At 39.7% G+C, this 21,554-nt stretch overlaps 1 protein-coding gene across 3 annotated transcripts in view; it reads right to left on the bottom strand.

Moving 5' to 3' along the window:
• The window catches only part of COL15A1 (collagen type XV alpha 1 chain), a 144,293-nt gene that overhangs the window by 105,251 nt on the left and 17,488 nt on the right, over positions 1 to 21,554 (bottom strand). The gene's annotated exons all lie outside the window — the stretch shown is intronic.

Below are 21,554 nucleotides of genomic sequence, written 5' to 3'. Positions count from 1 at the left end.
AATGATCACGTCCCACAGCACACTGTTAACAGCAGCCTAGGCCAGACAAAGCTTTCACAGTCAGAAGTGGTATAGGCGAGTAGAATTTGCAAAAGCACAATCTGCTGCTGTGGCAAATTCAGCCAGGGACCAGTAGGACCAGATCCACCAAAAGCTGTTTTAGATACACTTCTGTCAAAAAGCTTGAACCACCTTGCATCATATTTTTTCTCTATTTATGACATTAGTTTTCTAAATGCTGACCAACTTTGCCTGCCATAGCTTTCACATTGAAACTTAAAAGGCTAAGAAATCTGGGACAGAAACAAATGTGCTGTTCAAGGGCTACTTTTCACCTCAGGACAGATTTCTTTGCAGTGTGCCCTTGTGGCCAAGAAGGCCAATGGCATCCTGGGGTGTATTAGAAGGGGTGTGGTTAGTAGGTCAAGAGAAGTTCTCCTCCACCTCTACTCTGCCCTGGTGAGGCCACATCTGGAATATTGTGTCCAGTTCTGGGCCCCTCAGTTCAAGAAGGACAGGGAACTGCTAGAGAGAGTCCAGCGCAGAGCCACGAAGATGATTAAGGGAGTGGAACATCTCCCTTATGAGGAGAGGCTGAGGGAGCTGGGTCTCTTTAGCTTAGAGAAGAGGAGACTGAGGGGTGACCTCATGAATGTTTATAAATATGTAAAGGGCAAGTGTCATGAGGATGGAGCCAGGCTCTTCTCAGTGACATCCCTTGACAGGACAAGGGGCAATGGGTGCAAGCTGGAACACAGGAGGTTCCACATAAATATGAGGAAAAACTTCTTTACAGTAAGGTTAACTGAACACTGGCACAGGCTGCCCAGAGAGGGTGTGGAGTCTCCTTCTCTGGAGACATTCAAAACCCGCCTGGACGCGTTCCTGTGTGATATGGTCTAGGCAATCCTGCTCCGGCAGGGGGATTGGACTAGATGATCTTTCGAGGTCCCTTCCAATCCCTAACATTCTGTGATTCAGTGAACAACAGATCACAATTACAGAAGCAAAAGCACTTTCATCTTGCTTACAATGTCAGTTGAAGTTTTGTCAATTTAGTTTAATGTTCTCCTCACACTTTAGACTAAACTTGAAAAAAACCTCTGTACAGGAGTCTCTCAGCTCTGTAGGAGGGGAACCATCCACTATAACCTGTTGTGTGTGGAGAAGGAGCTGGCTGGCCACTTTTATCTTTACTCCAGAGGAAGGGCAAGTCAACTGGCCACCTGAATAAGAAACTACTGTGAGGAGTAGAACTGCTGAAGCCTCATTTTAACTAGAACTTTGTCTTGTGATTGGATTTTGTTGTTGGGAAAAGCCAAGCACTCACTAAAGCTTCTCCAGCATTTACATCATCTTATGCAAATTTGCTGGTTCTCCAAACAGTCCCTCTCTTAGAGGAGACATGAATAGCGTTTCCCACCCTTACTCTGTTCCTGTTCCATGAGACTTGTAAGAACTTAATGGCCTTCAGGCCTCTTTGTCTTTGTCAAATTTGGTGCATACAAGCTCAAACTCAAACTCAAAGTAGAGTCAGAAATTGTTGCACAGACACGTGCTGCAACATGGCTCATTTCCTTGTGAAACCAGGTTAAACTCAATGCATCACTGTAATACATGCCTACAGCTCTTCTCTTGAACACAAATAACAGCAGGCTCTTTCTTCAGCTCAGTGGTGTAACCGCTTTTACTCCACAGTAAACCCAGTAAAACCACAGATTTCCCACTGTGGACCTCACACACGATCCTGTGCAACAGTAAAGTAAGCAAATCCGATTTTAGCTACACAACTTCATAAACAAATATTTTGCAAAACACTTATTAGGGGAATTGTAACTTAATCAAGAAGAACATAAAGGTTTTCTTTAGAAGAAAAGTGAAATAAAAAATAAGTCTACTTGAACTTGGCATAAGACATATTAATGGGATGCTGGATATAGATATTTCAGACTTTGCAGCCCATTCATACAGACGGAGTAAACCAGTGTAGTGACTTCACTTTCACCTGGCTTCGGATGCACACAGCCTCAGCCATTACATTATCCATGTTTTGGAGACTTTCTTCACAATCAGAAGTACAAGTACAGAATAAATTGTCAGGTATAGTGCTATACTGGCCTCACTGCTAGCTCTGTCAGATAACTCCAAAAAGGCCAATATACTAATGACAAGTTCTACAAACAAGATTTATCATCTTTTTTTTTAAACCCCACACTTTAAACTGAAATAATACCATGGAACACTAATAAACTGCTAATTTTTTCCAAAAAGGTACCATGCAGAAAGTGACCATGCTTTGAGATGTATTATTTGATGTAGCTGAAGACCAGAAGTCTTTCCTCATAGTGCAGCCGCATTTGCAGGCACACAACACTCCTCTCGCTCCATCATTATCCGTCCCCATCACATGACCCAAAATGCAGCCTCATGCAGTGGCTTGAGAAACTTGAGAGAGCTAAGACAAACTTTTTCTTTGATTCAAAGCTACATTTCCCTTGTGCTGTTTCCAAGGAAATATGACAGGAGCAGTAGGACAACATTAGAACAGCCGCATGGATCGGATATTTCATCAATGCAGTTCACTCTATTTTAATCAGACTGTAGCATGTAAATAAGATTTTATATGTATACCAAAGCTTGACTTATCTAGGTATGACAATGTTGATCACTGCCTGGTGACTAAATTAGATAGATAGTCACCGGTGAGGCCGCACCTTGAATACTGTGTCCAGTTCTGGGCCCCGCACTTCAAGAAAGAAGTTGAGGTGTTGGAGCAAGTCCAGAGGAGGGCGACCAAGCTGGTGAAGGGTCTGGAGGGTCTGACCTACGAGGAACGGCTGAGGGAGCTGGGGTTGTTTAGCCTGGAGAAGAGGAGGCTCAGAGGTGACCTTAGCGCAGTCTACAACTACCTGAAGGGAGGTTGTAGTGAAGTGGGAGTTGGCCTCTTCTCCCAGGCAACTAGTGATAGGACAAGAGGACACAGCCTCAAGCTTCACCAGGGGAGGTTCAGGTTGGACATTAGGAAGAATTTCTTTTCAGAAAGGGTTATTAGACATTGGAAGGGGCTGCCCAGGGAGGTGGTGGAGTCACCATCTCTGGATGTGTTTAAGACAAGACTGGACATGGCACTTAGTGCCATGGTCTAGTTGACATGGTGGTGTCAGGGCAATGGTTGGACTCGATGATCCCAGAGGTCTCTTCCAACCTGGTTGATTCTGTGATTCTGAGATAGACTAGATTGTCAGGTAGATCACAATTAACAGTAAGATCACTGACTCCAAGTGAAATAGTAGATAATACATTTTCCAACTTGCTAATATTCATTTTAAACACCTCTACTATCACGTTTAATTACTGAACTAATTATTTTGTCTCCGTAACTTATTGCCCTCAAGAGCAGATCTCCATTGCTTGTACGCAACATGGATTAATCAATAAAGTATGTCTAGAATAACTGAATTGTCTGTTAGATTTTATTCAGGATTTAAAGTTGTATGACCAAAGGGAAAAAAATGAACTTTTTCTTCCTTTTTCCCACAAAGGATATATTATGTTTTACAAGTGCATGGCCAAAAATAATTTAAAGAATTTAATGTCCTCCAGAGTATGTAGAGAAGTCTTATTTTGGTGAATAATACATTTTTAGCTCACTCAAATGTTATTTGATCTAAGAGCGGAAAAAAAGAAAAAGATAAAAGTAGCAGACAGTAGTTATTCTGAAGTCTTAATACTTGATATACAGTTGGAAGTCTTTCCCAGTTAAGTCTCAACTGCATGCTATCTCAAACTTGAAGCATATAGCTGATTTGCCTTTGTATCCAATATTTATAAATCCATTTAAAGTGTGTTGGCATCTTGGCTTTCTGCTTTTAAAAAGCTTGTTGACAAAAAACGTATTTTTGGCTTAAATTTCAGAGGTTACTTTCTCAAGGCTATTATTGTCGTGATGAGAAGAAGAAAAAATAATGTCCTTAGAATTTATTGTATTTTTGTTAGTGCTCATTTGAACTGAATATTCAGAAAGCCAAAAAAAAGAAATCCACATAATAAAAACAACAAACAGAATCACAGAATCAACCAGGTTGGAAGAGACCTCTGGGATCATCGAGTCCAACCATTGCCCTGACACCACCATGGCAACTAGATCATGGCACTAAGTGCCATGGCCAGTCTTTTCTTAAACACATCCAGAGATGGTGACTCCACCACCTCCATGGGCAGCCCATTCCAATGTCTAATAACCCTTTCTGAAAAGAAATTCTTCCTAATGTCCAACCTGAACCTCCCCTGGTGAAGCTTGAGGCTGTGTCCTCTTGTCCTATCACTAGTTGCCTGGGAGAAGAGGCTGACTCCCACTTCACTACAACCTCCCTTCAGGTAGTTGTAGACTGCAATAAGGTCACCTCTGAGCCTCCTCTTCTCCAGGCTAAACAACCCCAGCTCCCTCAGCCATTCCTCATAGGTCAGACCCTCCAGACCCTTCACCAGCTTGGTCGCCCTCCTCTGCACTCACTCCAACACCTCAACATCTCTCTTGAAGTGCGGGGCCCAGAACTGGACACAGTATTCAAGGTGCAGCCTCACCAGTGCCGAGTACAGAGGGATGATCACTCCCCTAGACCGGCTGGCTACACTATTCCTAATAGAGGCCAGGATGCCATTGGCCTTCTTGGCCACCTGGGCACACTGCTGGCACCACACAGTTGTTGGCATTTTTTGGCTTTGGTTGTCTGCTTTGCTCTTTATTTTCCCTCTCTGAACCCTCTTTTGTATTGTAAGACATTGGTTTCACCAATTCCACTGATGATAAGTACAGACGTGTGTCAGTAATAGCACAACTATGTTTCATGAAGTTTTAATTATGTCTGAACTAAAGCATGCACTTTGATGTGTCAGGACTTCTACAGAAGTCTTCAGGTAGTGGAAATTATATCATCCTGCAGGCTAAAGGCTAAGCTTTCCAAGTTCTGAGCAGTGAGTTCTCCAGATCCTTTCAGTTGTCTGCTCTCCACCTGCTTTTTCTCCCACCATCAGCTGGAATCACTTTCATCCTCCACCATGCCATATATAGTCCAATATGACTTCGTCTTTGTTCTGACTTTCTATAGCAGCTTCTTGCCAAAAGAACAGGACAAAGAAGCCATCCAATGCACTGAGCTTCAACTTCAGGAGGCATTTTTCAAACCCGAGGCTTTTTGAAAAATATTATAGGTAGTGCTGCAGCCCTGTTCCCTGAGAACATACCACAGCTTAGTCTTGTCCTGTGGCATATGCTGTGCAAACTGCTTCCAGACCTGTGAACAGTAACGAGCTTGTATAAGACCAACAAGCATCAAAGTCTTCAGTGTCTTTTGAATATGTTGTCATTCTTGTCAACAAAAAGTCACAGTAATCTTCCAAACCTCTACCTCTCTCTCTCTCTCCCCCGTTCACTACTCACATTTGCACAGCTGTCAAGAAAATGTAAAGTGAACAGAATCTAGATACTCCCTCTCTGTTATCAGCGTTTGAAAAGAATATTAAGGTTATACAGTGTTTTTCTGTTTTGTTTTACAAACTGTCCTAGTAATTGAATAGTAATACACACGTACACTGTTCTGAGCATGCACCAATTATCATGACTGCTCTGGAATCAACAGAGATAACCTATACTTCTGGCCAAAGTTTGAGAAATTAGTATATTCCATAACTTATTAGATAACCCTCCTTGCACATGTGTATGCACGCATGCATACAACGTGATTGTGAAGGGAGGATAGAGCTTCAGTTAAGGTCATATTTTCAGCTTGACTTCTATGTGAGAAACCTAGAAGCTGATGCATCTGGACATAGTTTTGCTAAAGCAGTTTATCTTGATAAATCCATTTATTGGAAACCCCACTGTCAAATCACAACCCATCCCTTGGAAAAATATGTCTTAAGAAAAGATTGGGTACCAGAAAATATGATTAACAGGAGAGAAGCAAGCGGAAAAATCCAAATCTGTCTCAGTCAGTCCTCCTTCAAAATTAATGGTTCAATAGATAAACATGTGTTGCTTAAAGAACAGGGTAGGTACAGCTCCCTACATCCCAGTTTTACAGTGGGTAGCTTCACTGATTTTTCACTGGAATCCAGAAAGTCATAAAAGTCCTGCTGACAAAAAACTCAACGTGTTGAGGTTCATCCCCTGAAAGTCGAACGTTAGGACTTTCAGTGGCACTTAGTGAGCATTGATCTTCTTTTTACATCCTGCTCTATACACAAAATGCAGCAGTAATAAAGAACATTCAAGTAACAGCAGAACCATATTGTAATAAGTTAAACCTGAAACAGTTCTGAAAATTGAGGAGGAAAGATTGTTTTTAAATTGGTTTCTTAGTTCTCAAAAGCTCTGTAGTTGTTAGAAAAAAAAAAAGTAGTGTAACTCATTTTCAGATGGGGTGAATTATGGTCATTCTGCTGCTTTCATTATAGCTGACCCCCACTACCCAAACTGAGACTCTGTAAATGTAGAAATATACGGTTGAGGGTCAAACCAATCTTATATTCATCAATTATTTCATCACCCTCTTGTTTAATCATCACCCTCTTGTTTAAATGTTAAATATGTTCCATAGAAACATAAATTACAATTTTACATGATCATTGCAGCTGATCATAGAAGGTATAACTAGAATATTGAAATTTACAATACAGAGATCGAAAGTATCCATTTCCCCACATCCTCCCCAAGAACTTTTCCATAAAGATTAACTTCCTGAGAGCCAGGTCAGCTCCCAGTGGTCTATCTGGCAGCTGCATCGCTTGCTTTGGAATAACACCAAGGAACTAGCTGATACACCCTGCAGGGTCCTATGCAGGGAGATTTTATATAATTTTAAAGCAAGGAAAATAAGCACAAAATTATTTTGGCTTACAGAAAGCAACTGCAGAACTTCAGACTCAACAGGGCAAGACATTTATCTTGACTATGACAGGATGTCTCTTTCTGCAACTGAAATTTTGTGGTTCTGTTACATGACCGCATAGCCAAAGTCACATAGATGTTAATGTATTTGGCTACACTCTTGTATCTGGTATGTGAACATCTGCAGTGACCTGAAGTGACCTAGTGAATGCTGATAAGCAAGAAAATAATGACAAGTTTTTAAAAAACAGTGAGTAGATATCTAGAGTTGTGCCCCAGAAGAGGGGTCTGTGCTGGTCTGAAAGGGAACCAACAGAAAGATACACATTCCAACTCGGGGGAAAAACAGTGTTCAAAAGAAATACCAACAATACCGCAACTATCTTTATACTCCTGTCTTGCTTTGTAACATTTGGCAGTTAATAGTAACTGCTATTAATTACTAAAAGTAATAGCTACTTAGTAATACAGTCCATGGCAGCAGTCTTTTAATAACAATCAATCTACTTACGAAGCAGTGTTGTATTTGAATTGCAATATATCATATGTAGTTTAAAAAGGCTGGGTGTTTTCACTGTTGTCCTTCCTTTATACCTTTTCCCTGCCTTCAGAAACACTTTTTGAGAAAGTGGTACCCTGGTCCATTGGCTTGGTCATAGTGGCAATGACTTCTGTGTAAGCAAAGGAAGAATGAGTTCTAAGGAACCAGATAGAGCTTCTTTATACGTATATATATATACACACATACACACACACACGTGTTTTCCACAGGACATGTGGCTGGAGAAAAAATAGCTCAGGTCCTTTGAAACCTTATATTTCTGTAGCTATTAGCGGCAACCTTCTCAAAGCAGTGTCAAGAACCTGACACACAGGACCTTATTATTATATTCTTATTAATGTATATAGATACTGGAAGGGAGGGTGCCAAGAGGATGGAGCCAAGCTCTTTTCAGTGATGCCCAGTGACTGGACAGGCAATGGTCACAAACTGAAACACACGAAAGCCTTTGAGCATGAAGAAACACCTTTTCACTGTGAGGGTGACCAAGCACTGGCACACGTTACTCAGGCAGTTTGCGGGGTCTCCATCCTTGGAGTTATTCAAAAACTGTCTGGACATGATCCTGGGCAACTGGCTGTAGGCAGCCCTGGTTGAGCAATGGAGCTGGACCAGATGACCTCCAGAGGACCCTTCCAACCTAGACCATTCTGTGCTTCTGTGGTTCTCCGACCAACAGACAGGATTACAACAGATGATTAAGCCTACCTTTACAGTTCCTTCCCCTTTTACCTCCACCCAGAACTGATTCTGACAGCACAAGAATTATAGAACAGTTGTGCAAGTGTCTTGAAAAACAAAAGGAACAGAAGCGTCCAAGCACAACATTTTGCAGGAGAGGATGTTAAATTCTTGAGAGACAAAAAAGGTGAAAAGGGATACAGATAGGCCACATATTACTATATATTAAAAATAATCTACATATATCTCTATTAAAAAGTATCAATGAATAGATTCTAAAGTATTTGTTTTTCCCATTTTTTCTTAACCTTTCATTTCAAAATATTTTTCATAGTGAAGAAAGCCACTGAGTGACTTCCCAATTGGAATACTAACAAAGTATGTCACTAAGGAGAAATAGTCTAAAAACTATTTTTAACTAAAAGAACTAAGAACTAAATAACTCTTGCTATTCAAACTGCAAGACTGCTCAGGTAGTTAACCTTGATAGCAGGGTGATGCACCAAAAACCTACAATCCTTAAACTGCTCTTAATCGATGCTGTTGAGATATGTGTGTGTGCATATATATATATACACACACTTTTTTTAAAAAAAAAATTAACTTATCCAGTAGTGACTTTTTGTCTTCGTTTAGCCCGCACCCAAGGCTAAACAATAAGCAGTTGTTCTATCACCCAATGTCCCTTCCCTGACCGAGAAAGGGAATTGGGGAAAGGAGGGAGACTCATGGGTTAAAATTTAAACAGATTTATTAAAATAAAGAAACCAATATCAATGCCCATACAAAACAAACAAAATTATACTTACCCCACAGAGTGGTGGCAAGTCACTGCAGGGGTAGCAATCATTGAGAGCAAAGCAAAAACAGACAAAAAAAACCATCTCACTAGCAAGCCCTCCCTTTTGTAGTGAACCTGGCATTAGTGTTATAGAATACACCTGTGGGCCAGCCTGGGTCAGCTGCCCTGGGTTTAACTGCTGATGGCCTTGATCACCATCCCACAGCTGGCCACACACTGAAACAAAATATGAGAGGAGAGATTCTATAAATTTTATCCCCATGAAACCAGGAGACTTTACAATGATAAAAATTTTCTTTCTGGGACTACATGATCTAAACCACACAAGTATGACAAATTCATTCAAATTATGCAACCACTCTGGAATCCCCATAACCATTAAACAGCATGTGCTAACAGATTTGTTTTCTGAACAAGAGCTGCTCAGTCTAGTTTTGAAGCAGTTGGTGGAGTGTTTGCTAACAGCAGGACCTTATGCTGCTTGATCCAGCTTTGTCTATGTGGCAGCAACAGATAATTCAGCCTAAAGACTGGATATTTATTGCTCATCTATTTCAGTTAAGACAAGTCTGAAATAAGCACTTGTATTTGTACTTAGGCCAGTAGTGGGACAGAATGAAAATACAAACCTAATTCTCCGGCATGCTCGGTGCACCCAAATACAACAAGCACCAAAGAGAAGTGGAGCACTTCAAGTAGGAATGGTTGTGGTTTACTCTCTTGAAGAAAAACAAATAGTGGACACAAAGGAGAAGAATAATATGCTGAAAAGCGAGAAAAAAGACTTCCTACTCTGTAAACACTTTAGCCATTTTTTTCTATGATGGAAAAAGAATATGGTAATAAAAAGATGCTTTCTGAGCGTCTTGAAAAAGTGGAATATTAGGAGGAATAAACAGTGATTGCCTCTTTCTTTAGTCACTCTGCATGACTCAGGTAATTATTCACTTCTGTGTGAATAACTGTGCGATATATCTTTGTCACTTTTTGTGGTGAATGTAGAAACATTCCAATATTTGGACCTATGACTTTTAAAAAATATATCAATGTTTTCTGATTAGGGGCATAGTAAGAAAAAAGTGATGCCAGATATGTGTATTTTTTTTACCTTTATTTCCAAACCATATTTTGAGACTACTTCACAGCCTCTTTGTTCTGTATCATAATTATCTTTAATTAACACAGACATACTTCTACGTGGAATTATAAATCCTTCAGCCCAATCAGAGCATTGGGTCCTGACTGCTGAAATCATTCTACTTGTTGACAGACTTTCAGACCTTTCTTTCAATTTCTTTTCTGTTGAAAACTGTGAAATCTAATCAAGTCCACGGAAGATTTATACATTACACGTATCACTCCATCATTTATATATTGATGTACTAGGAATATTTCCAGAGTTCACTCTCTTTGGTGAACTGAACATCCTCCACTATAGAAAAGAAACAATGCTTTATGGAACACACCTAGTTTCAACGTTTGGAAATTTAGAGCTAGGGACAGGTAAATTGAAACTACATTTGAATACTTGTCACATTTTTCTACTTAATTTCCAAGAGGATCCCAAGCTGAGAGAGGAAGGAGATTAATTGTATGCCTAAACATGATCCTTCTCCACTTTTTTCTTCATGTCTTTGTAATTTCATCATACGCATTTATGACTGTCATGCTGCTGGCAAACAATTTTAAAATTCCCTTCTAAGTCTTCATTTTAAAGGTGAAAATGAATGGGAATTTATTGCTTAACTTCAGAATCAAATTCACTTACGACAAAATGTATTTTAACTCTCAAAAGGAAGCCCAGCAAAGTATCATCTGCTAAATGTATCATCTAAATGCTAAATGCCTCAATCAGCATCATATCTAAAACATGATTACAAATTAAAAGGATTTTTTTCAAAGCACACACTGCTTGACTGTTTTCTTTATACAAACTGCTCTAGTGGCTACCTTTCTCTTTCTACAGTTTCCTACATTACATAGGAATTTCTTTCATTCCATACATTGATCAATGGAGTTACTGTTTGAATTACAGCAGTCTGGATTCACAGTTTGTGAAAGATGTTTTTCTAGGTGCAGATCTTAAAAAAAACCAGCCACTGCCATGTTTTAACATTTTTTTGTGTAGTGCCATTTCATTTGTCCCCAGCATGGTAAGGGTTATGAGAAGCCATGAGGACCGAAACTATTTATTTTAGAATCACATTTAATAACTCCTTCATATTTTTAAGCATAGATTTTGCAAAACATATTTAGAAGCAAGAGCAGTCAGAATTCTATGCTTATTTAATATACTCTCCAGACAAACGTTTCACAACAAATCATTTTCTAATGCCAGTGAAATGAGTACATAATGTAGGAATATCTGATTAAAGCATAATTTTAAAAGTAGCCCATTAAAATAGTTACTTCATTTATGTATCTAAAACATAAGTATTTTTCACTCCTTTCTCTTCAATGCTCACACCAGAACTACTGAAGATGATAAAACTAGATAGAGCTGTTGCTTCTTCCTTGGTCATACAGTACAAACCATTCTAGCTACAGACTCCAGTGACTGGAACCCAGTATTATACCAGGGCAGAACTGAGTAACAGTGTACATAGAAGAGAATGATATTGCCAGCGCTGATTGCAGGATCATCTTCCCAAGAAGCCTTATGTTTTGCTTTCAGTTGCTAGGCTATCAACCAGGTATAAGTGTTAAAAGATTCATCTCTGAGGAGGTACATCACATCTAGGAAGTTCAAGGCTAACCAGACAAAGCCAAAGCTGATCTAATCTGAGTGGGAAATTGGACTACATGATCTTCAGACTTCCTTTCCTTCCAACTTGGATTTCCATTATTTTGCTTTACATGTGGACAATCATCTTTTTGTAGCTGTCATTGCTCACTAGCCTGGAGAAGAGGAGGCTCAGAGGTGACTTATTGCAGTCTACAACTACCTGAAGGGAGGTTGTAGTGGAGTGGGAGTCGGCCTCTTCTCCTGGGCAACTAGTGATAGGACAAGAGGACACAGCCTCAAGCTTTGCCAGGGAAGGTTCAGGTTGGACATTAGGAAGAATTTCTTCTCAGAAAGGGTTATTAGACATTGGAAGGGGCTGCCCAGGGAGGTGGTGGAGTCACCATCTCTGGAGGTGTTTAAGAAAAGACTGGACATGGCACTTAGTGCCATGGTCTAGTTGACATGGTGGTGTGAGGGCAATGGTTGGACTCGATGATCCCAGAGGTCTCTTCCAACCTGGTTGATTCTGTGATACGTTACTGTGAATATTATTGGCATTTTAAAGGTGACTAGGAGGTAACAACTCTGCTCTGAGAACTTCAAGGCCACATTGCACAAACTTTTATGCATGCACTTGAAGTCAAGAACCTGTTCCACTGATTTTCTAAGGACGTAACATGCCTTTACAAAAATCTTGGAGGAGCAGAAGAGTGATAGACAGCATATGTTTGAAGAAGACATTTTTTAAAAAGGTCTATAGAAAGTACATGAGGGTGAAAGGGAGGTTTAAGCAGCAAATGCCAGGAAAACAGAGTGAGTAGGAATTGCAGTAAAAAAGAAACATGGTAGATGTCTCAGGCTCCTGTAGTTCTATGAAAATCTCTGCCGTTAATTTTATGGTAAATATCAATACTACAAACACTTAAATATTCATACAGCTTTGCTTGCCAGGCATTTTCCATCCTACGAATTTTTATGGGCACAATTCTGGGGAGTTTGGAAGAGCTGCCTCCCAAGTTCTGTTTCTGTCAGTTTCAGGAGATCTTGGACATTTTCAAGCCTCTTCTCAAGACAGCAGTAGGCTGCAGGATGGTGTTTTTTTAGACTCTGGTTCAGAATGGCACTTAGAGATGTGCCTTTTGGGACATGCCACCCCACTGATGTGGGTACTCATGTTTCTAAAAGCAGAGACATGCTGAAATACTCTCCTGAACTGTGGCTGTGCTATCTTCTTATTCATAATCATCTCATTATTAGCAAAATAACATGAGATTTCCAAAGCAGATCCCTGACAATCAAAACTAACGGTGTAGTTAAAAGGCTGAACATCTTGGTGCTTTTAAGAAAAAGACAAAGTTTTCCTCTGTTATATGGTGATATCCTCATTGTTCCTGACAACAGGTATTTTTATTTTCTGGCTAAATTTATGTTGAATTCACATCTCATTGAAACTTCACACAGCTTTAGCAAAAGAATACTACACAATATCATTACAGTAAAAAGCTAACAGAAGTCCTACTGATAGGTAGCACTAAATCCCCTCAAAATAAAGCTGATGACTAAAGGATTATTTGTTTAAAAGGGAAAGAAAAAGCAACTTTGTGTGAAGAGTTACTAAAACAGATGTTTCTTAGACATAGACAGGTTTGTCCAGCTCTGTAATACAGAGTAATAGCGGACCTATTTGTTACTGTGCTTCTTACAGAACTGATTTATCAAGTCCTTGTATATTCTTTGACCTAACTACAATTAGTAGGAAGTCAGACTTTTACATCATCACTGATCATATATGCTATGGAATGGATCATATAATGAAAAATATTTTCCATGCAGCAGGGAGAGTTTTTTGATAATTAACATGCTTGATATGGCTGTAAATACTAACAGCACTCTAAGTGATATAGTCCAGAACACTTTGCAGAAGCAAATCATGACAGACACTAATAGCATTTATGTCAGCCTTCCTTTCACAAACAGCATTATTTTAGAAGGACTGTGGAGTAAAATTTTTCATTTATCTTCTTAACTGTAACGTTTCTAACAATCAACTCTTCTATGTTATCTTTACTAAATGATATGGGGGTTTTGCTGATAGATAAGATATATGAGAAATAATCTTGGAGAAATACAATCTCAAAAGCCTCAGAAGAGATATTCCTCTGTCCCCTTTAACAGAGAACATAAAAATGAGCACATGACAAAGTAAATACTTCGTAAAAGGTTCCCAAGAACACTAAAAGTTTAAGTCCTTGCAATAGGATTGAAGTCAACATGGGGAGAATGTGGAGGAAGAAAAAAATGTCAAATGAGGTAAATGTTGCAGAAAGCAATTTTATAATACATGTCCTTAAACTAACAGCTCCCAGAAGTCCTGCAGAATCTTGCAGAAAACATTGCAAAGTATTATTCCAAGGAAGTCTTGATATTATAGTACTCGTACTACTTCCACATTTTAAGCATATGTTGTTGTTTTTAAAAAACAAACAGTGAGCCTAGAAAATGTATTGCAAAACTACTTGGCAACAGTTTACCTTCTTGAGATAAATCAGGCTGCATGTCAACACCCATCCCTGAGGTACTAGGATTTACTATGGCATTTACCATATTGCAAGGGAGAGACAGTGGCTCTGTGAAATGGTGCTTGATATCTGACTGTGGTAAAATTTTATTTTCTTTTATTTTTATACTGCTCAGTGGCAGTATGTCATAGAATCATAGAATGGTTTGGGTTGGAAGGGATCTTAAAGTTCATCTAGATCCAAACCCCGCCCTGCCATGGGCAGGGACACCTTTCCACTAGACCAGGTTGCTCAGAGCCCCATCCAACCTGGCCTTGAACACTGCCAGCGAGGGGGCATCCACAACTTCTCTGGGAAACCTGTTCCACTGTCTCTCCACCCTCACAGTAAAGAATTTCTTCCTAAATTCTAATCTAAATCCACCCTCTTTCAGTTTAAAACTGTTACCCCTCATCCTATCACTACATGTCCTTGTAAAAAGTCCCTCTCCCCCTTTCCTGTAGGCCCCCTTCAGGTACTGGAAGGCTGCTGTAAGGTCTCCCTGGAGCCTTCTCTTCTCCAGGCTGAACAAGCCCAACTCTCTCAGCCTGTCCTCATCAGATGATGCCTGATCATCTTCATGGCCCTCCTCTGGATCTGCTCAAGCAGGTCCATGTCTTTCTTATGCTTAATTTTATATTTTTGAGTATTCTGATTGATTGTAGAGGATCATCAGATGATTGAAACACTGACAGTGGCATACCTTTAGTCTGCTTATTTTTTATCTGCTTTATGGATATCACATAAACCTTTTCCCTTTGATTAGCTGCTTCTTACGTAACTTCTTGTAACAAAGATAGCAATAACAATATCCAAATTCCTGCCCTGTCTGCCTTTTGGTGTCCAACCAAATTCACGAAATATAACACCTTTTAGTGAAAAAAGAAATTGTGCATTGTGGATCTGGATCGAGCTCTTTGGCCATTGTTGTGCTAAAGAAAAAAACTATGGGATTTGCAGTGCAGGGCATATTTCTCTCATTTGAATGCAATAAAAATTGTTTGTGCAGCTTCTTAGAAGAGGTAGAAATACAAATTATCTTTCAATTCCACCAGTGATTTCACCCTTCCCATATAAATCAGTTAAGAGGGACAGAGAGAGACATCTCGCAGACTTCTGGTTATCTTTCTGGTTATTGTTACCCAAACACAAAGAATCAGTTACTTGGCAAATTTCATGAGATAGACAGATTTTCATTGCAGAAAATAGAAATAGAAAAACTTGAGACTGGTCAAATCAAAATCCCCTTCGATATTTATAAAGTTTGTAATTTAAGACAATTTTTTTCTCCTTTCTTCCTCAAGGCCCAAACTTTTGTCAGGACTTTTGAAAACACAATTTTGCACCAAATTCACAATCTCTCCATATAGGTTGTCGAAAAGGCATTTCTGTGATTTAGAGCTTCTATAAAAGTCGCAGAATCACAGAATCACAGAATCAACCAGGTTGGAAGAGACCTCTGAGATCATCGAGTCCAACCATTGCCCTGACACCACCATGGCAACTAGACCATGGCACTAAGTGCCATGTCCAGTCTTTTCTTAAACACATCCAGAGATGGTGACTCCACCACCTCCCTGGGCAGCCCATTCCAATGGCTAATGACCCCTTCTGAGAAGAAATTCTTCCTAATGTCGAACCTGAACCTCCCCGGCGAAGCTTGAGGCTGTGTCCTCTTGTCCTATGGCTAGTTGCCTGGGAGAAGAGGCCGACTCCCACTTCACTACAACCTCCCTTCAGGTAGTCCTTTCAGTATTAACAGTTCTTATAAGGTTCCTAGCCATTAAAAAAAATTTTTATGTATGTGTTCAAAAATTTGTATGTGTTCAAAAACTTGTATGTGTTTAGTACACCAGGAAATCCATATTCATCAGTGGAATTCATAGCAATTTTTATAAAGCATTCAGAATTATGTTGGACAACCTCTAATTTCTGTGCAGTGAAGCCATATTTCAAACAGTATCTTGACCCAAATCTGTCGACTTCACCCCAGTGTCAACTGAACATTTCCAACTCAAGGACAGAATGACTGAACCACTCATTAGTCATATATTGCAACAGTTTGGTCATAACCCAGTCACTAATTTTGAAAAGAACGTTGACAAGATTCAGTACATTCCATCTGCCCTTAAATCTTTCCTCTGTGCAGTTTCCGTTTTCAAGGCTGTGGTGGGTCTTCATGATGCTACTATGGCCTTGCCATACTGCGTGCTGGTTTAGGATCCAAGCTAGCACAAAACAGCAAAGATTTCAATCCCTCTGGTCCCAGTTTTCCATTGCTTTTGTATTAATTTTAGCATTCAGCTTGCCTAAATTTTCTTTTCTAGCAGTAAATACCGCATACAGCTACTCCTGTTATTCAGGTACATAGCTCTGATTTTTTTTTTTCCTAATTGATGTGAGAAGGACTTTTCTAACGATGTGAGTTTTCAAAAAAACCCACTGATTAAAGAATAGTAGAAAATATGTTAATATCAATGAACTTCTGCCAAAATACAAGCATGCTTCTTTCGACAGATCTGACATGCTATGTAAAATCAGATACTAAACATAAAACTATAACTGATTCTTTCAATTCACCTGGATGTCTAGAGTTCATGGCTTCAGGACAGTCCCATAATACAGAATTCCCCAGAGATAGGGACTTCATGGCTTCCAAAGTTCTGCTTTCAGCTCCACAATGGGAAGCACAGAAGCCCTGAGACTAAGCTGGGAGCCAGGAAGACCCATCACTTGGACCAGTAGAACCTGGACTAACCTTGACTTCAAAGCAGGCAGCATGAAAATCTCAAGAGGTCTTTCTATTTTCCTCACCTTTGAGCCAGCATCCTTAGAAGACCTGAATCAAATGCTATGAGCTTCTCACATCATGGGGAGGACTTCTATGACTGGTAGCCGCTCTGAGCTCTCTGCATCTCGTGGCTGACACAGAGCTGGGAGTTTGACTCTCAGGAACCACAGCTGAACTGGGAGATGTTACAACAGGTTTCCAAGGTGCAGTAACATTTCAGAATTTACTGAGGGAAGTGGGGGGAACGTTGAGAAAATTACAAAGTTTCACTTTACATTTTAAAAAATCCCAAATCATTATTATTATTTTTAAGAGTGTGTCAGAATTGCCTAAGGAATGCAAATGCTGGCTTTTGTCTAGAGTAATGGCTAAATCTATAGAAAGCTGATTCTGCAGCTCACTCTCATTTCTGCAGTCTTTCCAGAATGAAACTTTTAAGCAAGGCAAATGTAGGCCTTTTTAAGGAAGGTGAAGGTACAAACTAAAAAAATTTATGTTTAATCATAGCAGGTTTGCCTTGGCCTTGGCATAACTTCAAATGCAAGGATATATGCAGCAGTAATTAGACCCAATTTGGTCTGCAATAGAAAGAAAAGAGGTAAATAAAACCCCTAGCACAGCCTCAGTGAGTGGCAACTTTTTCCTGTGCACCATGAGCAATATGCTGTTAGTAACAAAGATGGCAGCCACTTCTTATCTCACAAGACATCTGTTTCCTTCAGTCTTCAGTGATGGTTGGTCCCCAAAGCAGAGTACAAGAAAATCTGAGATGAGCAATTACAGAATAGACTGCCCACAGGGAAAACTAAACCCTTCAAATCGTGCAAAATCCTTGCACCTTTTCACTGGCCACCTAGTACCTGGAGGAACAAGAGCTGTATTCCTACTAGAATTTTTAAAAAACTCCTTCCTAGCTCTTGCATTCATTTTAGCATTCAGTTCATCTGAATGAATGCTGATGTAGGAGAGTGGAAAAACTCAGCCACTATTAGTACAAAAAAGGTCATTTTCTTTAGTAGTAACTGGTGACCCTCTGCTACAACCAAAAATGATCAAAAGTTGACAGGTTTCCAAAAGCAGTTTTCCTTCATTAATGTCTGTAGATCAACTGCTGCTCTCTGTGTCACACTTGTATGTCTTCACTCTGGGTACACAGAGCACCTCCTCCCACAGATGTGCTGGTTTATAGCCAGGGATAAAAGGTGTTATAGAAACACCTAAGAAAATAAAATTACTGTCTCTACACAATGCATTGCAAATTAACTTTTCTTGAGAAGAGTTACATTCAAGTACTGCAAAACCACATTCACCTGTTTGGAATTCAAAATAATCAGGGGGAAAAGAAGCCAGTACCAATACTGAGTTCAGAAAGTGGAGGGTAGTTTCTTTTGAAATGATCCAGACTTCAAAGTAAAGTGTCAATGTTCTACATACACAGAACTATATGTTTGAACAGCTGGTGGTAGCACAAAATGCTTTAATGTAGAGAAAGAGCAGGCTGGAAGCAGTTATAAATAACAATTCCTCTCTGAACAATCTGGACATTCCCGTATGCAATTCCTAACCTACAGTTTAATAGATGACAATTACAATGGACTTTGTCAGTCCTTTGGCACAAAATAAAGACACCATGAACACAGACAAAACTGATCTCTGAAATACTTCAGGTTTTGCAGGTACAAGGCTGCTGGGTTTCATCAGACACAGTAAAGTAAACTTCAAAACCCTTTTTTTTTCCTGCCAAGGAAAAAGGTTCTCAAGAAGCACGTGCCATCCCATGTCTTAAACTTCTTCCGTTGGCCGTATTATAATAACAGACACAAGGAAGCAAAGCTGAAAACAAATTATTGCTAGTAAGAAGGCAACATGGTTTTCTCTGGACAAAACATCATGCATCTAAGTGTAAGCTATGCTGCCCCAAAATCATTATGAGCTCCACACATGAGGCTGTGTCCTCTTGTCCTATCGCTAGTTGCCCGGGAGAAGAGGTTGACTCCCACTTCACTACAACCTCCCTTCAGGTAGTTGTAGACTGCAATAAGGTCACCTCTGAGCCTCCTCTTCTCCAGGCTAAGAAGAATAATAATATATGCACAAAAGAATAATAAGGCTACATTCTGAAGTGAAAGCCTGAATCAAAAGATCATGCAATGTAATTACAATTCTCTATGAGAAAAGGTTAACCACATCATCAGTGTTGTAACCACTTCAGCTGTAGTAAAAGCCAAGAGGACCTTCTCACTATTCTGCATTCAGGCAGACAACCACGACAGTGCTCTCTACTGTACACTAAAATCTGAAGACACCTCAGTTACAAAGAGGTTCATTTCCAGAGCAGGGCCAGAGGTATTATTGTTCTACGACAGTTGTAGGTCTCATGCATTTAACACCCCCTGCAAAAACAGTGCTAAGAAGCCACAGCAGGGTCTCCCCTCACTCCTTTTGGCAGTTGCCTTTAAACTGAGGATCTTGCCTTTGGCCCCTGCCTGTGCTATGCCGCAGCTCCAATGCAGCAAAGTCCATGTCTAGCCATGTATCCTGCTGATCCAGACCCAGACCTTACCCACAGACTTGACTTCCTGGCTTGACATTGGACCTGCCTCATCACTGTGGACTTGTGCAATGATTTGGACTCTTGGCTGAACTTAGTTACCATCAACAAACATACTGGGCTCATTTTGCATTGCTACTGTGGAACCGTGCCCTTGATGGTGAGGTCACTTGTTAACATGGTTGGCTTCCAGCTCCCTGACCTCTACAGAGCAACCTGCCTTTGATGCTCCCTGACAGTCTATACCTGCTATCAAGAAAATAAGAATTACCTTGATGCTCCTTGACAGTCTATACCTGCTATCAAGAAAACAAGAATTACAGTAACATCTTCCTGAATATATATTTAGAGCACAGACATATTCATGAAATGGCTTCTAAGTGAAGAAAAACTCTGAATGAAAAAAAATGATTCATGTAAGCGAGTATCAAAATTTTCTTGTATCTAGAGAAACGTGAAATGTGTTAGCAGATTAATATAATGCCACAAAGGAATCTGTAAGGCAAGTGGTTCTTAGTCTTCAAAGACAGAATTCTGCCAAGTAATTCTTTGTAAGGCCATATAGCTGTAAAAATTTACATAATGGGAACACACATAAGAATTTATTGATGTGATTTATATCACAGCTAAGACAGGCACAAGTCTTTCCAGCAGTGATTGATTTCCAGTTTGGGCAGTGCACGTGTGTTTGTTTCTGAGTTAAAATTATGAGAAAGTAGTATAGACAATGAGTGTACACCTGTGCTAGGTTTGATTGCACTTTATGATTTTGTGGTAACTAAGGGAGTAAATATGTATTTGTTTTCTTAATCTTCCCACATACTCTTCTTTGTTTATTCAAGCCCTGATCCTAGAATCACTTATGTTTGCAAATAACTTTTAGCAGCTGAATAAGCCCCAGTTTCAGCAAGGACTTCTCGTCTGCTTTAAGTTTAAAATGCACATAAACATTGCAGGATGAGAACTTTTCATAATGTTCAGTGATTATCTTAAATTAGAGTGCTGCCTGTTTTCTATGACATATACATATGTGTATAACGGGAATGACACAGAATCAGAACAATAAATCACATCTTAGCTCACCATGTCACCAAAACACATATTTTAGGAGTCTGGCCCATATAGGAGGTTGTAGAGAGGAGGGTCTTAGTCTCTTCTTCCAGGTAATAAGCAATAGGATGAGAGGAAATGGCCTCAGGTTGCTCCAGGGGAGGTTTAGATTGGATATCAGGAAAAATTTCTTCACAGAAAGGGTTATCAAGCATTGGAACAGGCTGTCCAGGGAAGTGGTGGAGTCACCATCCCTGGAGGTATTTAAAAGGTGCATAAATGTGGCGCTTAGGGACATGGTTTAGTGGTGGATTTGGTAGTGTTAGGTTAATGGTTGGACTCGATCTTAAAGGTCCTTTCCAACCGAAAGGATTCTATGATTCTATGTAGGACACAGTCCTCTGGGTCTGACCCATTTTTTGTACATTTGAGGTGAGCATATCTGGCAGAATAAGATAGCATTTTAAAATAATAAACTCCAGGTAATAAATTATGTCTTGGAGTTAGACAGAGGGGAAATTCTCCTCTATACTCTTCTGTATTGCAAAAATTAAAATACATGTAAACAGAACATCAAGAAAAGTCAATTGATCTTATGTACTATTTTGATCATGCTAGTGATATCATTAATAATTTTGGCAGTTTTTAATTTTCTGTCTTTAGACATTTTTCCATGCACAGGATCTGGGTTTTGTTTGAGAAATACTTCTTGAAATCAGAGACTTCACATTTTATATTGAGAGTTTAACTTGTGCAGTAGTAGAAGGACAATAATCCAGGAGCTAATGTCATCATAGTCACTGTAGTAACAGGTTTGCTTGTATTAGTGTGGAGGTACATTCAGCCTCTGTCCCAAACAGCTAAAGTTGCTGTTTAATGGAATTTTTGTGGAATGATTAGGAATTCAGCTACAGCACCTACCTAATTCAAAGCCTATTTAAGTCA

The sequence above is a fragment of the Nyctibius grandis genome, chromosome 3 (genome assembly GCF_013368605.1).
Source record: "Nyctibius grandis isolate bNycGra1 chromosome 3, bNycGra1.pri, whole genome shotgun sequence".
Lineage (NCBI taxonomy): Eukaryota > Metazoa > Chordata > Aves > Nyctibiiformes > Nyctibiidae > Nyctibius > Nyctibius grandis.
The sequence above is the reverse complement of the archived record's forward strand: the minus strand, read 5'-3'. Positions and strand labels throughout refer to the sequence as shown.